Raw genomic sequence first — 19,472 nt, forward strand, 5'->3', positions numbered from 1 at the left:
TCAGTCCATCCTATTCATTTTCTGGTTGGATTTTTAATGGAAAAGCAGAAACACGCAGTGTTTCCATAGCATTAAAAAGCTGTTAAGCGGTGTAGTCAGAGATGCATCTATCTTTGCTTTGTGTACCATATCACTTGGGCCTTATTTTGCTAATTACCTTCCAGTTTTATCAGTGTACTTCTATTTTTGTTGGGGTTTGGCGGTAGATTGTTCTGCAGTTAACATTTTCAATACAGTCTAATGACGTCTCTCTCTCTCTCTCTCTCTCTCTCTGTGTGTGTGTGTGTGTGTGTGTGTGTGCGCGCGCGCTACTTCTCTTCTGCCCATTCTTCCCAGCTGACTATCCAGGTAGCAAATCCTCTTATCGTCAGAAAGTTCTTCCTGGCGTTTAGCCAGAATCTTATTTCGTGTAACTTGAAGCCATTGGCTTGGGTCCTACCCTCTGGAGCAGGAGAAAACAAGCTTGCTCTATCATGTGGCAGCCCATGAGATATTTGAAGATGGCTATCATATGGCCTGTCTGTCTCCCCTTTTTCATGCTAAACATACCCAACTCCCTCAACCATTCCTCATAAGGCTTGGTTTCTAGATTCTTGATAATCTTGCTTGCCCTCCTCTGAACATGTTTCAGCTTCTCAATAGCCTTCTTAAATTGTGGTGCCCAGAATTGGACACAGGATGCCAGGAGTAATCTGACTAAGGCAGAATAGAGTGGTACTATTACTTCCCTTTACCTGGACACTATACTTTCGTTGATGCAGTCTAGAATAGCATTAGCTTTTTATGCTGCTGCATCACACTGTTAACTCATGTTAAACTTGTGGTCCACTAAGCCCCCTAAGATGCTTTTCACATACATTACTAGTAAGCCAGGTTTCCCCCATCCTAAATTTGTGCAGCTGGTTATTCCTGCCTAATGTCAGAGAAGCCTGACACCTAACTGCAGAACCTTGCATTTGTCCATACTGAAACTCATTTTGTTAGTTCTCCAATCAGTTAAGGTCATCTTGAATCCCAATTCTGTATTCTGCATGTGTCTTATTTCTTCACATCACCAGAGTACATCACCTTTTTCAAAAAAAGGAACACATTTGTCTACTGAGAACTAAGTTCTGTTGAGTTTAATAGGGCTTCATCCCAGGTAAGTGAGTGTATGATTGCAAGCTTAGATGAACTATTCTATTCAGTTATGGTTTTTCTGTGTTTGTCATCATTGGTTATGTTAGGACATCATCATATAGTTTGTGTATTTTAATTTCAGTACATTTTCTATTCAAGAATTTTTAAGATGCAGGTGGTGTTTTTTTTAAAGCCTTACATGTGTGTCATGATCCTCTCTAATCTCTCTTAAGTAAGCACCAATGTAAGGGAAGGATCACCCCACCCCCAAAAAACCATTCTTTAAATTACTTGCCTTATCTTAGAAACTGATGCTTGTGTATAGTAATTCCCACATTTTCTCATATCTTCATGATTCATAAGACTGCATGCATGCCCTAATTAAAAGAAACATGGTAATCACCAACCCGCAGGCACCTTCTAGTTTAATGAACAATGTTCCTCTGCCTTCAAACTAAGGCAGTGCTGTTCAAAATATGTTCTAGGAAGGTTCTTGGCAGCCTCTTAGTAGTTCCTCAACAAATAAGAATAGTAATGACAGTCAAAGTTTCCCTGGAAGACAGCTTGACCTGTTTCTGCAGAGTCTCTGTTCAAGTACAGTACTCTCAGCACAAGCCTCCCCAGATGATTCCCATGTGAACAGTGCTAGGCCACAAGAGGATTAGAAAATTGGGCTTCTCCAGTCAAGATGCATAGGACCAAGAGCCAGGTCACATTATTTTGGCACCTGAACAGAGCTAGCCTGAATCTTTATGCTGCATGAGATGAAGGACAAGACTGCACTCTCCTCCCGTTCCATGTCCAGAAGCCACCTAGGCTGGCAGTTGAATATTTCCTCAACAGTGGTGACAGGACAGCATCTTCCAACACACTTGAGGGCAGAAGGGCAGCTTATGGGACACAGGGCACAGAAAGAAATAATCCTCTTTTCTTGCACTAAAAACAACACTGCTAGGAACAGGAACAGGAACAACAACAACAATTTGTTATTTATATGCTGTCCATCTGATTGGGTTGCCCCAGCCACTCTGGGTGGCTCCCACAAAAAATAGTAAAAACACAATACAACATCAAACACTAGAAACTTTCCTGAAGAGGGCTGCCTTCAGATGTCTTTTAAAAATCACATAGCTGCTTATCTGTTTGAAATCTGGAAACGTGTTTGAGAAATGGAAACCTTGTCTCCCTAGGACCTGTTTCTTTCATGCTATCAATAACCAATTGATAGCCACACAAACCACCCCTTGTCTTCAACACCTCAAAATATGTGCCTTGCAAGTTGCAGGGTAAGTTGGCATCATTGATATCCAAATAAACTGGTTGTACAGAAGGCATCATGCAACATACTTTGTTCTGAGGGAAAAGTACTCTCACAGAGATAAAAGTATCCACTGATAGTGTATATATGAAGGACTTTCATTTTAAAACTGGGAAATTATGTTTCTAACATGGCAAAACATGCTATTTCTCAGCTTACCCCTTCAAAGTTTATCTCTTTTAGAAGATTGAAACGATTGTCATAATTAGCCTCCATGTAAATATTCAGTATTATAGGGCAGTCAGCACAATTACTAGAAGTTTATCAGCAAATTGGAGCGGGGAGGATAAAATTCCTGTGTTCATTTGATTAACTTTTGCGTTGCTCAGAACAGAGAATATGCTAGTGTTTTTCTTTCACTCTTTTCTTTCTGCAGCTGCCAAGAGAAACTTTTGCATTGCCTCTCCTTTTATTTTTTAGATGACAGGTTTTGTGATTCTGCAAACATATGTGTGATGGGACGATGAGCTGCTTGTGTGTAAAATCCTAGTCCCTCAGAGTTTGGTCAAGTTTGCAAACCTCTGTCTGTAACGGAGCCCCTTAAACATGGCTCCGTCAGTCGCTGGCAGATTCCGACAGTGGTTGCTTTCGGAATCGCTTCCAACGTAAAAGCTCCTTAACGGAAACACGTCTTCTGGACTCTCTGCGTGACAGTTTCCGGCGAGGAGTGGGTGTCCCTACAGGAGGTCCTGAAACCTCCCCACTGTTTTCGCTGGAAGTGTCTCTGAGCCATCCCTCCAGCTCCCTTTCCCTCAGCTCAGCTCCTCTCCCCCTACTGGTTCCCTCTTCAGCTGCTGAGTCTCTCCCAACCTGTGTGAGCCCTTTCACTTCCCTTCCTTCCGATGGCAGTTCCCTGACATCCACCTCCCCTCCAGGGCCCCCTTCATCCCCTCTCGCCCCCTCCTCTACGGGCGGTGAGGAGGCAAAACCCCGGAATGAACTTCCTTCATCTTCCGATGTCCCGAACACTTCTCTCCACCTGTTGCGGTTCCTGGTCTCGAAGTACTCCTCCTCCTCAGAGTCCATCTCCCCTTCCCCTTCCGATTCCGAGAATCCTTCCAACTCCTCCTCCTCATCGGTGGTCCCAAAGTATTCCCTCCGGAACCTCTCCACAGGCTGAGGTTTCCTTGGGAACCTTTGATGGAACGTTTCTATCAATACCTCGTCATTGATATCTTCTGCCATTACCCAAGTGTTTTCTGACTCCGGTTCTCCTTCCCACGCTACCAAATACTCCACCTGATCCCCCTTCCATCTGGCGTCGAGGATTTCTGCCACATGGCTGCTGCATTCCCTTTCTTCTATGACCGGTCCCCGAGTGGCCATCCCTTCTCGTCCCCCCTCATACGGTGACAGTAACGACCTGTGAAATACTGGGTGCAGTTTCATGTGGTTGGGTAACCGGAGCCTGAAAGCCACTGGGTTGACCTGTTGAATGACCTCAAAGGGACCCAATCTCCTGGGTCTTAATTTCTTACAACCTCCTTTGAACGGCAACCCTTGGGTTGACAGCCACACCCTATCTCCCACCCTTATGGTTTCACCTTCCCTTCGGTTCTTGTCTGCCTGCCTCTTGTATTCTTCCTTCGCCCTTTCTAAGTTGAGTTGGAGCTGACGATGGATTGCTTCCATTTCTTCTACAAAATGCTCGGCTGCCGGGACACCCCATCTCTCCCCTTCTCCCCCTGGGAAAGCCCTGGGATGACACCCATAATTAGCCAAGAAGGGGCTCATCCCTGTGGACACATTCTCGGCATTGTTGTAGGCAAATTCCGCCAGCGCCAACTTTTCTACCCAGTCATTCTCTCTGTCATTGACATAACACCTCAGGTATTGCTGGAGGACCCCGTTTGCTCTTTCCGCCTGCCCGTTGGTTTCAGGGTGCCGGGCAGTCGAAAAGTTGACCTCCACCTGCAGTAAGCTCATGAGCTTCCTCCAGAACCTGGAAGTAAATTGTTTTCCTCGGTCTGAGACCACCCTCAATGGCACCCCGTGCAACCTAAAAATGTGTTCTACAAATAACTTCGCTGTCTCTTCCGCCGTGACTGCATGCGAGCAGGCTACAAAGTGGCACATCTTTGTTAGTAGGTCTACCACCACCATGATGGCTGTTTTCCCCTTGGACTTCGGCAGATCAGTCATAAAATCTATCGACACTGCCTCCCAAGGTCGTTCTGGGGTTGGTAAGGGTTCTAATAGCCCCGCCGGTGCCCGCCTCTCCCCTTTGGCTCGCTGGCATTGCTCACACCCTCTTACATACTCCCGTACATCTTCCCTCACCTTAGGCCACCAAAATTCCCTGGTGACCAACCACATGGTTTTGTGTTGTCCAAAATGCCCCGCCGTGGGGCTGTCGTGCAACTGCTTGAGTACCCTCCCCCTTAAGTCTCCTTCAGGGATATACAGTGCCCCTTTGTAATACAAAGCTCCATTTCTTTCCTCGAAACCCCCTGGTTCCTCTCCCTCACCCCTAAGACCTCTGAGCTTATTCTGGGCGTATTCATCATTCTCTGTTTCCTCTACCAGTTCTCTTTGTCCCACCAATGCCGCCCCACACACCCAGCGGTCCTCTGGAATGACATGTCTCTCTTCGGGTGCTCCCTCCCCCTCCAAATATTCAGGTTTGCGTGAGAGAGCGTCCGCCCTAATGTTCTCTGGGCCTGGCACGTAACAAATCTCAAAGTTAAATTTGGAGAACTCCTGGGCCCATCTCACTTGCCGTTGGTTGAGCACTCGTGCCGTCCTCCAATACTCTAGGTTCTTGTGGTCAGTGCACACTTGCACCTTATGTTGTGCGCCAATTAGCAGGTGCCTCCATCTCCGGAACGCCTCATGAATGGCTAGTAGTTCTCGGTCATACACCGTGTAGTTCCTCTCGGATTTGTTCAGCTTTCGCGAAAAAAAGGCACACGGTCTCCACTCTGACTCCTCCTTCCCTGGCTGCAGAAGCACCGCCCCAATAGCTCTGTCTGATGCGTCAGTTTCCACTCTCATCGGTTTTTGTAAATCCACATGCAGGAGTTGTTGTTCCGAGGCGAAGGCCCTTTTTAGTTCCTCAAATGCTCGCTCCGCCTCCTCAGTCCAAACGAACTTCTTCTTACTGCTGAGACAGTCCGTAATGGGCGCCGTCAGGTGGGCAAAGTTTCGGATGAACTTACGATAGAAGTTCCCAAATCCTAGGAACCTCTGCACATCCTTCCTTGTTTTGGGTGTTTTCCATTCCAGCACCGCCTGGACCTTGCCGGGATCCATGGCCAATCCCTTGTCTGACAGGCGATACCCCAGGAATTCCACCTCCTTGGTATGAAACTGACACTTCTCCAGTTTCACCCACAGCTGGTTGGCTTGCAGCCTGCTCAACACTTCTCTGACGTCTCTCACATGCTGCTCCTCATTCTCAGAATACACCAACACGTCGTCTAAGAAGGCCACACAATTCTTGTAAAGCAAAGGCCCCAGGACATGGTTCATAAACGATTGAAAGCACGCGGAGCCTCCTTGTAGGCCGAAGGGCATAACTAAATATTCAAATGCCCCCAAAGGGGTGAACATGGTGGTTTTCCATTCATCCCCCTTCCTTATTCGTATCAGGTTGTACGCCCCCCTTAGGTCCAGTTTAGTAAAAATCTTTCCCTTCCTGACCCTTGTCAAAATGTCGTCAATCCTGGGCATAGGGAAAGCCACTGGTTCTGACACTGCATTTAAGGCCCTGAAGTCACACACAAGCCTCGGCTTGTTCGTGTTTTTTTTATCCACAAAAAACACTGGGCTGCCCCCCACCGCCCTGGACTCTCTGATGAACCCTCTCTTCAGGTTCTTGTCAATGAACTCTCTTAGCTCCTGCATCTCTCTGTCTGACATGGCGTACAGCTTGCCTACAGGGAGCTGTGCCCCAGGGAGTAAATTGATTTGACAGTCAAAGGGTCTATGCGGGGGTAGTTGGTCAGCTTCCCTTTCGCTGAAGACGTCGCGGAGATCTGCGTATTGTCGTGGTACCTTCACGTTCTCCGTTACTTCAGTCCCTGCTAGGGTGGCTTGGGCCCCTGCCAAACCCTTTCCCTCTTTGCAGTGTTCTAAGCAATGTGCTGAACCAAAAGAAACCACTCTCTGATGCCAGCCCACCAGCGGATCATGTAACGCTAGCCAGCTCATCCCCAATATAATGGGAGCTCCTCCCAAGGTGGCCACATTAAACGCTATCAGTTCGGTGTGCCTTGCCACCTTCATTATCATTGGGACGGTCTGCAAGCTGACTTCTCCTCCCAACAGCTCCCTGCCATCGATCGTGGTCACCTGCAGGGGGTTGCTTAAAGGGATCGTCTGTATCTGGTGTTCAGCTGCAAACTCTTTGCTCATGAAATTGCAGGAGCTGCCTGAGTCCAACAGCGCCTTTATCTTTAGAGGGTGTCCGTTTGGCAGCTCTAGCGCCACTTCTATCACTAGGGCGGGTTTAGGAGGTTCTGGCGTGGGCACTTTCACTGCTCTTTGGCCTGGCTGCTGTGCCCCGACGGTGGCAGCCAGGCGTTGGCTTTTACTTGCTTCGGTATTTCTTCCTCTCTTCCCTCCACAGCTCCTACCATCCCTTGCCATTCCTTCCTCTGGGGGCAGACTCTGGCAAAGTGACCTGGCTGTTGGCAGAGATAGCATTTCCGGGCGCCTTTTCCCTCCTTCTTTCCCCCCTCACTGGGCTTTGAAACTGCGCGCGCGCGCGCTGTTCCGATTTCCATCGGCTCTGCCGGCGGGAAAGTTGGCTCTGGAATGTCTGGAATGCGGAACTCCTTCCAACGTTCCCCCTTCCCTTCCCGCCTCTCCAATGCTCTCGCCTCCTGGCGCGCTCCTATGGTCAGCGCTGATTTGGTCAGCTGGTCCATAGACTCCGCCCTGGGCGCCCGGGAAAGTTCGTCTTTCACAGCCGAAGAAAGCCCTTCTTCAAAGAGCATTTGAATGGGTTCCGCCGATAGATCCCACCCCAATTTATGGATCAACATGGTGAACTCAGTCCAGTACTCACGGACAGATCGGCTCCCCTGTTTGCAAGCCATTAACTGTCTGCGGACCACTCCCTGTTCAATATCGCTGGAAAACATCAGATCCATGGCGCGAAAGAACTTCATCGTGTCCTTTAGGACGTCACTATTCGCTGCCATCAGGGGTCTAACCCAGTCTCTCGTCCCCTTTTCAAGATGCCCAATCACGAAAGCCACTCGTGATTCCTCGTCAGGGAATTCATCAAACTGCAGATTGAGGGCATATTGCATCTCTGTCCGAAAGCCATGATAGTCTTTGGGCTCCCCCCCAAACTTCTGCACCAATCCTGGTACCTTTCTGACGAGCTGGGTGTCTTTCCCCTTTTTGTCTGCATCCTGAGCCCTCCTCTCCTCAAGCCTCGCCGTCTGCAGCGCTAGCTGGACCTCCAACACCCGGTACCTTTCTTCCAGGCTTGGACCCGCTCCAGCTCCTGCTTCTCCGGTTCCGGCTGGGTTGCTCATGATGCCTTCTCCTGCACAAGCTGCTCACGAAGACTGTCGGAATGCTGTGATGGGACGATGAGCTGCTTGTGTGTAAAATCCTAGTCCCTCAGAGTTTGGTCAAGTTTGCAAACCTCTGTCTGTAACGGAGCCCCTTAAACATGGCTCCGTCAGTCGCTGGCAGATTCCGACAGTGGTTGCTTTCGGAATCGCTTCCAACATAAAAGCTCCTTAACGGAAACACGTCTTCTGGACTCTCTGCGTGACAGTTTCCGGCGAGGAGTGGGTGTCCCTACAGGAGGTCCTGAAACCTCCCCACTGTTTTCGCTGGAAGTGTCTCTGAGCCATCCCTCCAGCTCCCTTTCCCTCAGCTCAGCTCCTCTCCCCCTACTGGTTCCCTCTTCAGCTGCTGAGTCTCTCCCAACCTGTGTGAGCCCTTTCACTTCCCTTCCTTCCGATGGCAGTTCCCTGACAATATGATGTAATCAGAACAGAGTATAACTGGGTTCTTTTAACAGGGTCATGTGGAAAATCCTTGGTCCCAGCCAAGCAATAATTGGAAGTGTGCTGCTCAATAGTTGGAAATTGTAATGAAAAACTGACCATTGAAAGGGTATGGAAAGAAAGTAAGGAAACCATCCCTACCTGCAGATTCATGGAAACTTTGGATAAAGCTGTTCACAAGCCCCTCCAAAATCAGTTTATCAGGCAGGCCCAATCTCTATTTGGATTTTCTGCAGATCTGGCAAGATTGGATTTTTGCAAGAAACCTATGGTGCAGCTGTGGAACAGCGAAACATGGGGTAATAAATCAAAATGTGGGTCAAGCAAAAGCATGGATGAGCCTCTAACTCACAGAAAATCCATTGCAGAACCTCTTAACCTGGCACTGTTTTAAACATTATTTCTTGTGTGCTTGCAGTAACTAAATGCTGCACCTACTGTAAAGCAAAAGATTCAACCACTGCCCTCAGGATTACAATCTAAAAGTCTAGGTACACAAGGAAATGCAAAAGGTAAAGACGGAAGATCTGTTTTAGAATACAAGGGAGAAGAACCAAGGGTTGTCGCTTTTTAAAAAGAAAAAGACAGATGCATTTTAAAAATGAGTACACATCAACAGGAGTCAAATGATAGCCAAGAAAAAAGCAGTCTGAAGTATGGGGAATAGCAAGCGAAACAGGATACAGTGGGAAAAGGAAACATATAAATAAAATATTTAACTAATATAAATAAATAAATAAATAAATAAATAAAAATATTTAACTAACTGACCGTGTTGCAGATAACTCAGTTCTGCCCCCTCAATGTAACACACACACCCCAAATAAATCCTGGCTATGCCCATGAGCACATGAGTTGTTTTTGTATAGAGGACAAAGATAAGGGGCATGGGAGAGAAAAGAATGATGGCATTTTAAAGTCAACTGAAGTTTAACTCAAATCTCTCTATACAAAGCCAGTTTCCAAGATTATGTGTGACCCAGTGATGGAGCTATATGTAAAAGCAGGAGTTGGTTGGGGGGCATGTAGGAAAGAGGAGCACATTCTGGCTTGCCAGGGGAAACCCTTCCTTATCTAGAGAGCCAGTGTGGTGTAGTGGTTAAGAGCGGTAGTCTCGTAATCTGGGGAACCAGGTCCGCGTCTCTGCTCCTCCACCTGCAGCTGCTGGGTGATCTTGGGCTAGTCACACTTCTCTGAAGTCTCTCAGCCCCACTCACCTCACAGAGTGTTTGTTGTGGGGGATGAAGGGAAAGTAGAATGTTAGCCGCTTTGAGACTCCTTCATGTAGTGATAAAGTGGGATATCAAATCCAAACTCCTCTTCTTCTTCTTCTTCTTCTTCTTCTTCTTCTTCTTCTTCTTCTCCTTCAGCGGGTAGTTAACCACAACAGCTGCCCACCTCCACGCCACCCAATGAATCAGGCTGTCTTTCCTGCCTAAGGAGTGGGTGGGAGAATAAGAAGAGATGGAGAGGGATTTGAACTCTCCACCCTGCAACTTGGACAAACCTTTTTGCCTAGAACACAAAAAATATCAATGCAAAACAAAAGTAATTCACTAAAAATTTCCAGAGTTCCCAAACTACCAGCACTCATTATTCTAAACTGAATAGAAGGTAGCCAATATCCCTCTTCAGTGAGATGAGAAACGTAAAACTCCTGTAGCTTCAAATGGCCAGAAATAGAGAGCAAGACCGTTACCTTTCTGAATGCTTACTGTTTAAAAGTTCAGGGTATCTCACAAATGTGAACAAGTATCTGATTTTACATAAAAGAATCACCCTTAAAAGCCTTATTGCCTCCTTGAGATGAAACCTGAGGAAGTTTGGCATGCAATGTTACAGGCTAAAATAAATAACAAGTTTATGATTGGCTTTAATGTGGCTTTTCAGCGTTAGTGCGAGGTTAAGTCAAACATACTCTTTCAATCAAACACACACTTTAGGGATGTTTAATAGTCAGGTTCAGTCTGCAGCTAATTGCATTTTATTGGCTTTAAACCTAAATATACAGCCCAGTTCACACTCAGTTAGAACAGGGTATCTGGATGTAAGATCAGTTTAAGTCACTGGTTCACTGGTTCAAATCAAGTTCAGTCTTTCCACCCCATAATGTCCAGTCTACTTGGATCACATGCTATATCTTACAGCAATAGTTAGAGACAACAAACTTCTTCAATATTTGTAATGTTTTGCAGATGGCCAGTGTACAGGTTCAGCCTCTGTGTGACACACAACTAGGGCTGGGCAGTATCTGGTTTTCAGCATCGTGATATATCACCATATAAACATCACGATATACTGATATATCATGATGTCTGAAATCAGGATGGAACTATGTACTGTAGAGGCATTGGCTGGTTTCACAGTTTCCCCTGCATCATGATTTTTGCATAACACACACACACATCATGATTCATGATATATTGCCAAGTAAAAAATTATGAAACTCATATCACAATATGGACTTCAAACTGGTTTTGGACAATATATCAATATATTGCCCAACCCCCCACACAACTCAGTTCTGTCCAAAATCAGCTTCTAGTAGGCCAAATGAGTTTGGATTATACAATGCCTAATGAAAGTTTCTGGCTGCCTCCGAGCTCCGAGCAATGAGACTTACTGGCTGCAGGCTACCATCACATTCTTCCTTCTCCTCTGCTCTTTACTTCACTGGAGTAAGGTCTGACACATGCCAGCTTGATTGACATGTGCGAGCAAGAAATTTTTGATAGTTTTTGATGGATTTACCATGCATGTCTGCGGAGAAGTAACACCCATTGAATTTAGTGAGGCATCCTCCCTAGTATGTGGGTATACAATTCAAGCCTCACTTAAAATGGTAAAATGTTGATATTAATGTATATTCTGCTGCAGCTATTTTAATGATACGGGTATATGTGAAAGATTTGTTAATTACTTACATGTGGTAATAACTGTTCTCAGTAATGGAGGGAATTGTTTTCTATATGGTTAGGGAAACTTAATTGTTGGAATGCTGTAATTTCTTAGCTGACTAACATGAATATAAAAGTGATTCATGAAATATGTTAAATGCATTTGATATACTTATGGTTTTTATACCTATTTACTGCACCACTATATTTTTTGTCTTACTGTCATTGTCAGTTGCTTTGAGCATTAATTTATATGGGACAGCAACATAATTATTAAACATTTTTTAAATGTCAGTCCCGTTAACCCCTGTGGTGATTGCTGCTAGTTTACATGTATTGATAAGGCAACTGGCCATGGGGGAGGGCTGCAACTGTCACACACCACCAGCAACAGAAGTTGCAATCCCCGTGGTGTCCATATTCTCTATGACAGGGGTCAGCAAACTTTTTCTGCAGGGGGCCGGACCACTGTCCCTCAGACCTTGTGGGGGGCCAGACTATATTTTGAAGAAAAAAATGAACAGATTCCTATGCCCCTCAAATAACCCAGAGATGCATTTTGAATAAAAGGACACATTCCACTCATGTAAAAACATGCTGATTCCTGGACCATCTGCAGGCCAGATTTAGAAGGCAACTGGGCCGGATCCAGCCCCCGGGCCTTAGTTTGCCTACCCATGCTCTATGACATAGAGACAGGAAGAGCTAGAATGTCATCATTTGGCATAGAATCAGAAAGGGCCAGAATGAAAGCCGCCATTTGAAGAAGAGGTGCACAAGGTGGGTGGATCAGGAAAGGAAAAGTCACTCTTCTCCCATATTAGACTGTGCCCCCGTGAGCTAGCATTGGTCACCCCATATCATCAGCACTTGCCACTGGGCTCCTACTGATGTGCAGCTCATGTGCTTTCCTCTCCAGGGACACAGCCCTGCCACTACCTGGCCCAATGGTGGGGCTGGAGTTGTGGCCAAGTCAGAGGGAGACAGGGCATGCAAGTCATGTTGATGCCAGAGGGTGGGGCCTAGGGATGTGTATGGAAGGTAAGAGAGGATATATTAGTATGTATTATCCTTCTTTACACACACTTGTGAGCACAGCAGAGTACACCCCATTGCACCAAACAGGCAGATGTTGTTTCAGGTGGTTACAGCCTTTTTGATTAAGCAATCCAGGATTCCTTGGTGCAGCCTGGATTCTTCTTGGCATCCCCCCCCCCCCCTTTATCCCACTTAAAACAATAACAGCACAAAACTAGTCTTCACAGTTCACATTCAGCAGCAATCTGGAGGCAGGCTAAGGTTGCAGTTACAGGTACAATTGTATATATTTATAAGACAATGGAGTCTGACTCTTTTGACTTCAGACTCTAGAACTAGCTACAGTACATCTTTGTACAGATGCAGCAGCAAGATGAATAGAGTAAGAGAGAAAAACGGAGTAAGAGAGAGAGAGAGATGATGATGACGTGACTAGCCTTTTTATACCAGTTACGCCCACCTCTACCTGGCTGCACCCAGAGGGAAGAGGCTCCCACAGGTTTGAAGGGTGTGCCTTAAAAGAAGAGGTGGTGAAAATGACTACCCCTCTCCCTGGGCAGGCTCACCTGAGTAACATGAGGGCTGGTCACCTGTCAGAGCCTTTAAGAGTTAGCTTTCTGCAGTCACCTCTGCAGATCTCATTTGTCAATTTAAATACATTTAGCCATAATTTAATTCATTTACCTGTGTTACACCTCTTTAATGCCAGTTCTAGGCAGAAAACACTGGTCTCTCCCACTGTCACCACAGAAGCTAGTGCTTGGAAGCATAATTTGATAAACGTTTTAGCTGTGATTTTTGCTTTTATTTTTAGACATCTTATTTCATTTTCTGCTTTATGTTTTTAGTCATAAATTATTATAAACTGGAGTATAAATGTATAAAATAAAAAATACATCCCAAGCAACTTATGTGGGTTGATGCAAGGCAAAGTATTTTTCAGCACATTGTAAGTTTTAATTGGCTTAACAATGCCAGGATGTCTATGTTATCACCACTTAGGTAGGGAATGTTCAATATTGCTTTAATTCTGCATATTTTAGTATAACATGTTTTTCCCCCAGGATGTAGATGCAGAGTACTCACGAGCATCTTATCTCTGTTGCTGTGCAGGTTGGCATGTAGTGCTAGCCTACATCTGAAGCTCCAATTACAGCATTCTGTTGTGGAGAATTGTGGAGAAGGATTGCTGGGGGTAAAACGAGAAAGAAACAGAAGATTGAAGTGACTTTGGATTTGCAAGGACTTGGAAAGCTAGAAACCCTCTCTGGGCTCTTGAAGCAACTGTGTATATTGTGTGTATAGTGTGTTTTGTGTTTACTAAATAAAACAACCTCTGATAGACTTTGTCCACTGTGGGAAGTTTAATAGCTTTGCTGAACTTCTCACCGCACAAAGTAACCCAACAGGTTATTGGTCACAAACATTCAACCCATAATTATCAATGTCTGTATTTTTCAGCATTTCATTTCCCTCTGACCTCATTCGTTTACTACCCATCCACCCTACCCTAACTTAGGACAATACGTTATGTATCTGACAAAGTGGACAGTAATATACAAAAGCTTCTGCCACAATATATTTGTTAGTGTTTAATTGTTGTTTTTATTTTGTTTAGGAAAATATGCTGCCATCTTTACTTTCTTTGTTTATAGCTGTGGTAAAGCAAACTTCTTTGCCACCAGTGATGTTACAGCATTAACTGAATAAGCATCTGTGGCATTTGTAGGACAAAGCAATATCTATGTTAACAAACTGTGGGGGGTGTAGCGGGTATCAAGGGGAATTGCATTTGCACTGCAAAAAACAAACAAAAAAACTTCAGTGGCTGAAGTGAATTGATGGGATGCAGGTGGTGCTGTGGTCTAAACCACTAAGCTTCTTGGGCTTGCTGATCGAAAGGTCGGTGGTTTGAATCTGCATGATGAGGTGAGCTCTCATTGCTCTGTCCCAGCTTCTGCCATCCAAGCAGTTCGAAAGCATACCAGTGCAAGTAGATAAATAGGTTCCGCAGCAGAGGTAAGGTAAATGGTGTTTCCGTGCACTCTGGCTTCCATCATGGTGTTCTGTTGCATCAGAAGCGGTTTAGTCGTGCTAGCCAAATGACATGGAAAGCTGTCTGCGGGTGAACGCTGGCTCCCTCGGCCTGAAAGCAAAGTTGAGAGCTGCACCCCATAGTCAATTTTGACTGGACTTAACCATCCAGGGGTCCTTTACCTTTACCTCAGTGGCTGAAAAAAAGTTATATTCCAAAACAGAAGCAGTTCCTTGAAGAAAGACATTTGGAGCCCTGAATCAGCTAAACACCAGCACTACAAAAGGTTCACCAGAAAGGCCTAGAGAAGGGAAGAGGAAACAAGAAGCAGAAAAAATAGCAGATGTCTTCTTGCGGAAGAAAGACAAATGGTGCCCTAGAAAAAAATAGGTCTGCCAATCAAGGCACCAGCAACAGAATCTTGTGGCACTTCACAGATCAATAAATGCTGGTCCTTCTTGATCAGTTGGTGGCATTAATAGGTAGCCCCTAGGCATAGCAGATCTCGCTGGATAGTTCCCTCAGTAATGTTGGCTGCCATCCAGGTTGGCTGCACAGGAGACAATATCCAAATGTATGAGAAATAAGGCAGAAAGTTGATGTGCGTGAGAGAAAGCATATGAATATTCCTAGGTCACCTGTGCACATTTGAGCATTTACATGAGTAACACAGGCCTGAAGATCATAACATAATTTCATATATACGTAAGTGGGAAGTGTTCCATTGGGGAAGTGGGAAGTACTTCTCCCTGTGACTTTGGGGATAAGGTTATAGAAGTGGGCATAACCCATAGGAATGCTCCACCAAGATGTGTCTCTTCCCTTTTCCTTGCCCTGAGATGAACTTGCAGTTTACATTACCAAAGTCAACACAAAATGAGAAATCTCTGATTGTTCACATGAAAGCTTCCCACTCTGGATTCAGTACTGTACCAGATGTACAAGCAGCATCCCACGGCGATGGCAATGGCAAGGCATTTTATGTGAAGCTCATTTGAAATGGACTGAGTCTGTTCAGATGTACTCATGCTGATCATCTGGTATCTGCATTCAGTGTGCCAGAGACTTGAGTCTTCTCTTCCCCTTCCTTCATCTATATAACTGACAAGGCAGTCATGGGGATCAGTGCAGGACTGTGCAAACTGCAGAGCGGACTTCAGAATGTCCTGCAGGAAAAGGTGCCATCCATTTCCAAGGATACTTATCCTACATGTACTATTAAATCACAAAACTACACTTGCATCTTCTGCTCCCACTAATTCGAGATAGCAAGAAAAAGCTAAGTAGTTTGAAGGTACTTTGTGTTTCACATAGAGCTGTTAAAGTTCTAAGTTTAATGTACATAAAAGGCTGTGTTTGAGAGCCTTGTATTATGAATGCTGTAAAGGGCAATTTCCCTTCAGCAATAGGTTCCACTCGGGATGAAAGTGGAAGGTTGGTGTTTTTCCATTTCAGTGAACTAAACCACCTGATGACTTAGCACCCAGAAACCGAGCTCTCTCTGAGACCTGAGAGAATAAAGTTTACTGAACTGCGCAATGGATTGAACCACACTCCTTAGTTAGGGCTGTCATATGTCCCAGACAGTACTGGGATATCAAAGGCAGAAATGACATCTGTGGGAAATTTCTGAAATGTTTTAGGAAAGTCAATTAAAAAATTGTGTCTTTTTGGCTCAACAAAAAAAGCTCAGTGGTGGTTTCCTAAAAAAAAGCTCAATGATTTTCAGGGTGTCCTACCTTAGTACAATATGTTACTTTGTATTTTGTTCTTGTACCTAGATTTAAGAATGTTCTGCAGTAAAGCTTTGGAATTCATTCTTGGGATGGAAATTACTGAGAAATGCTTGAACATTCAAAAAGCACTGCAAAGTATTATTGTTTCATTAAATTATTGCTCTATGCAGGCAAAGTGTGCTGTAAACACTTCTCTGGATATTTGCAGAATGACCACACCAGCAACTGAGCTGGTCTGGTGTAGGAATCTCAAACAGATTTAGATTTAGCTTTGTTTATCCATGCATAATTGCCCCCTCTCATAAGAGGACAGCTCAGGGTCACCAAATCAAACTAATTGCCAACAAATTCAAGCAAGATACAGCTACAGTGGTACCTCGGGTTAAGTACTTAATTCGTTCCGGAGGTCCGTTCTTAACCTGAAACTGTTCTTAACCTGAAGCACCACTTTAGCTAATGGGGCCTCCTGCTGCCGCCGCGCCGCCAAAACACGATTTCTGTTCTCATCCTGAAGCAAAGTTCTTAACCCAAGGTAATATTTCTGGGTCAGCGGAGTCTGTAACCTGAAGCGTATGTAACCTGAAGTGTATGTAACCCAAGGTACCACTGTAATCTATGGGGCTTCCTACTATAAGATGTAGTGGCACCCACTAACTTTAATGACTTTAAGTGGATATTTCACGGAGGATGGAGCTACCCACAGTGATAACAGCCATAATAGTTCTATGGAACCTAAAGGGAATGGTATACCTAGGGGCACCAACTTCTGGAAATAATCACCAAGAGAAAGCTTTTGCCTTTGTGCCCTGCTTGGTGTTTCTCAGAGGTATCTGAATGGCCGCTGCTGGGAACAGAGCACTGACTTAGGTGTGTGCTTTGGTCTGATCCAAAAAGATTATTGTTATGCTCACCAGAGGCATATGAGGTTCTGCCTGGACAAATGCACTTTGTAGTTGTAGCCTATAAACAACACGTGCTAGTGCACCACACATAGATGTATGCAACCCACAAAACAAGCCAGATTAAATTAAGCAACTCTCTTTTAAGTGCTGTCTGAATCCAGTTGCCCAACTTTAGTGGAACTGATCCACACTGACCTGGTTAAAGTGAAATTCTTGGCCCAAAGCTAGTTCAGGCCCATCACTGAAGTTAAGCCAAGCACTTCAGCTTCACTGGATTATGGAACAGGCTGTACATTAGTTTTGAACAGCGACAACTATTTTGCTTTAATCTTTTGCTACATTAAGTCTTGAACATTAATTGGAGCAGGCAGTTGCTGTGAAGTTGCTGGAAACAAATCCACTAGCCAATGTATTGGTGTGGGAGAATTGTTCCATTTCAAAAATAAGAGAGAGGGAAATGATAAAGCATTGGTGTAGTGGAAGGAAATGACGGCTTCTGGACTTTTTCCCTGAGCAGGAGTAATTATGGTGTCTGCTTGTTGGTGGGCCCTCCTTGAAATAGGTGACAGTGAGGCTTCCAAATTTGTTTGCTTTCTGATTGGTTGGCATCCATCTGTCTCAGGAGACAAGGGAGGCAAACATCTTTGGTGGTGAAGTCAAACTGTTAAGGTTGCAGTGCCTGCTGTGGCTGTAGAGACTGATATGGGAGAGACATGTTTTGTTGCAGCAGGAGCAGATGAAGACATCCATTTGTCTTAATGGAGGTGTACCATGGCATTTCTTCTCCCTGCACTCCTCCCAACAGTCATTCCTCCTCTGGTCACTGCTATAGATACATGACCTGACTGTCTGTCTCCAGGCACTGCGGTCGTCTGCCAGGGACGACCACATGGTGGGGCTGAGGATGCCACGTCACGTTTGCTACTGGTTAACATAAAAGAAGTTGAAGAATGAGAAATACAGGCAAACAGAAACAGGAAACTTATATCCTTTTCTCTGATGCGGTTCCCACCTCATACTAGCAATTTAAATAATAACACTTTTTTTTTTTTGCAAAATGGTTTGCATTTCTAATTAAGAGCCACAGATTATACTTCAGGTGCCTGAAGGTCTTTTGTTAAAGCTCAGTGTATTTTACAAGCTGAACCTATGCAGTCAGAAGCAATACTGAGTTAAATTCAGTTTACTCCCAGGAAACTAAGCATGTCATGCTGATCTTAATAAATTGGATATTATGCTATGTTTTGCCATCTCTCTCTTTGTGTGTGTGTGTGTGTGTGTATGTGTTTGAGAGAGAGAGAATGAACATCAGCATGGCAGCCTACATTTTGAGTCTCTCCTTGAGGACATTGGAAGCTGTCATGATGAGACCCATTCACTTCAAAATTTACAATGTGTTGGTACTATAAGACCCCTACTCAAATTCAAGGTTGTCCCTTCAATCCCAGATATGTGTGAACATGTTGTGGTCACTTAGGGCTACATGGTAGCAGGGGCGCCTACTTGCCCCCCCACATTAGGGGGGGCCGCATCATGTGACACATCATGTGATGTCACGTGACATGTCCCACCGCTGGCGCTTGCATGCTGAGGAATGGGGAGAGCGGAGCTGCTCCATGCTTGGCCTCCTTCTCCGCATGTGGCATCAGGCAGGGAGGAGGAGGCAGAGAGCGGAGCCCAGCTCCACCACCCATGACATGCGGAGGTCAATCTTTGCCCTTGCTCATCCCAGCCCCCTCCTGGCTTCCGGATGGGGGCTGGGGCGCACAGGGGGTGCCCGGAGGCAGCAGGGGATGTCAGCCCCCTCAATATTGGGGGGGGGGCTGAGCCCCATGCTTCAAAATATTTAGTGGGCTGAAGCCCCTTGCACCCCTGGTGCATGGTAGAAAACCTGGCATACACTCGGAGTGCTATAGCCAATCTGGCTTTCTGATATGTGTGGCCTATACATGGTGGCATCTTTCAATATGTGTCTTGTCTGATCATTCAATATGTGTCTTGTCTGATCATTCAATATATGTCTGACCAGGTCCAGATTTAGGTTTGATGAGGCCCTAAGCTCCTGAAGGTAATGGGGCCCTTTATATGTCCAGCTGTCCTTTGCCAACAACAAACTGTAGCTGTTTTTTGTGTTGAATATATGCTGTATGGTAATTTATGGATCTAATAGGTATCTAAAACCATTTGCACATAACAAAATATGTATTTTATAAAAGTAATTGTTGAACTGAAATACAATTAAGAAGTATATTAATTGTGAAATAATTATTAATACATAATGTTGCTGTAGGTAGATTTTATTTTATTTGTTTTTTATCTCATATTTTGGAAATGTGCATCCAGGGTTTTTTGCCTTCAAATTTTTTGGGGGGCCCCAAGAGAGAGAGGCCCTAAGCTATAGCTTTTTTTAGCTTATATGTAAATCCAGCACTGTGTCAGACTCATACCCCACTTC

Source organism: Podarcis pityusensis (genome assembly GCF_964106645.2).
Source record: "Podarcis pityusensis genome assembly, chromosome: 4".
Taxonomy (NCBI): Eukaryota; Metazoa; Chordata; class Lepidosauria; order Squamata; family Lacertidae; genus Podarcis; species Podarcis pityusensis.